This window comes from Corylus avellana, unplaced genomic scaffold (genome assembly GCF_965113065.1).
Source record: "Corylus avellana unplaced genomic scaffold, dhCorAvel1.hap1.2 HAP1_SCAFFOLD_215, whole genome shotgun sequence".
Taxonomy (NCBI): Eukaryota; Viridiplantae; Streptophyta; class Magnoliopsida; order Fagales; family Betulaceae; genus Corylus; species Corylus avellana.
The window spans coordinates 10,102-12,500 of NW_028290602.1; positions in this window are offsets into that span (position 1 = coordinate 10,102).

Here is a 2,399-nt window from a genome sequence, read left to right on the forward strand (position 1 = left end):
AGTGTCTTTACCCATGATAAACTAAAATTATTGTTGCCCCCGAATTTTGATATAATCAACATGCTTTTTTTCTTTATATATATATTTTTATGAATTGTTAAAGATATATGCGTGAGACAAATCTACTGATTAATTTTATCTATTTTATTCAAATGTTATAACTATATTATAGTCTCGTCTTTATTATACTTATAGTACTTCGGGCGCTAAATGAAACTATTTTAGTGAAATTTAACTGTCTCAATTCCCGTGCGATCGCACCAAAAATTCTAGTTCCTTTTGGATTTCCCTCTTGATCAATAACAACCGCAGCATTGTCATCATATCGTAGTATCATACCGTTGTCACGTTTGAGTTCTTTACAAGTACGTACAATTACAGCTCTGATCACTTCAGATTTTTCTAAAGGTGTATTTGGTATTGCTTCCTTGATTACAGCAACAATAACGTCACCAATATGAGCATATCGTCGATTACTAGCTCCTATAATTCGAATACACATCAATTCTCGGGCCCCGCTGTTATCCGCTACATTTAAATGGGTTTGAGGTTGAATCATATCATTTTTTTTAATTTGCTCTTTTGATGCAAAGGGGCGAAGTAAAAAAAAAGAAATATTGTTTGTCCAAAATAAATAAAAAAAAAGAAATCTACAATTGTTTTTTTTATTCCAAAGACCTCTTTCCTTTGGTTTTACATTCCTATCCTGAAATAATGAATTGAGTTCGTATAGGCATTTTGGATGCCGCTATTGAAATAGCCTTTCTGGCTATATTTTCTGCTACTCCGCCCATTTCATAAAGTATTCTACCCGGTTTAACGATAGCCACCCAATATTCGGGAGATCCTTTCCCTGAACCCATACGCGTTTCCGCGGGTCTTACTGTAACTGGTTTGTCTGGAAATATACGTACCCATATTTTTCCACCTCGGCGCACATTTCGTGTCATTGCTCGCCGCCCTGCTTCTATTTGTTTAGATGTGATCCACGCGGGTTCAAGTGCCTGAAGAGCATATCTACCGAAGCAAATACAATTACCTCTATAAGATATTCCTTTCATTCTTCCTCTATGTTGTTTACGGAATCTGGTTCTTTTGGGGTTATAGTTGATGGTTGTTTATCAATTCATTCCATCTCTACTACAGAACCGGACATGAGAGTTTCTTCTCATCCAGCTCCTCACGAATGAAACAATTATAAAATAATATACATGTATTTAATGAATAATATACTGAATCGTGGGATTCATTGAGATTTTATCTAATCTATTATAAATTTGTATATCTTGTTTTGATAGTTTATATAATTAATTAAACTTAAATATATATTCTATTTTTCTATTTATAGTTATAGATAATTATTTTATAGATTATTTAGAGAATGTTATAGATAATATAATGTCATTTTGTTATAACGAATCTTTATTTTATTTTGTCTTTTTTATTATCATATCGGATTGACCGAAATTTATAAATCTAATAAATAAAAACTTTCGCGGGCGAATGTTTACTCTTTCAATATCTATTTCAGTTGTAGGGCTATCCCATGACATGACCTTTCAGAATAAAAGTGGATTGGTCCCGGGTTTGTTCCGCCATCCTACCCAGTGAATCATTAGGATTCGTTTTCAATAGAATCTTATGCATCCACAGGTTTCGTCGTTCCCATCGCTTCTCAATTAATGGTTAGCCTGAATTCTACAATGGAGCTCCTAATGAAAATGAAATATGTTCTTGAGTCAATTTTCTCAGTCTTTATTGACTCGGGGCTCTTGATTTTTTTGTTCTATGAACAAACTCATCTAATTATAGATCAATCAAATTAGTATTGATGCTTTATTACACTATCCTTTATAAGATCACTCATAGACCTTACATATTGGAATCATATAGCATTGATATTCTTTTTCTCTCTTTCTCTCACCCTTCCATTTATCCGCATTTTTATTGTTATTGCTTCACAACTTATAATCAAATTTGTTTTTCTTTTTTTATTATGCAAAAAAAACTTTCCGTTGCTACAATGATATAACCAATATATCATATCGTGACCGGTTCTTTCTATCTAGATAATATGAAGCGATGAGTTGGTTATTAGTTCTATAGTTATTAGTTCATACTATGTATGGGCCGGTCCGTGTTTTTGAACCCTAACCCTAAAAAAACCAACGAGTCACACACTAAGCATAGCAATTATCTCAATATCAAAAAATTAATTGAATTTTTATTCAACCTTATAAATTGCCCATTTTTGTTTTTATTTAACATAAAAAGAATGAAAGAGTTTGTCATTTTTTTCTTTTTTTTGTATTGCCGATAGAACGTAAAGACAAGTCAAATAAAGGTTTATTCTTCCTCGTCTACAAATATCCAAATTTTGATGCCTAATACCCCATAGA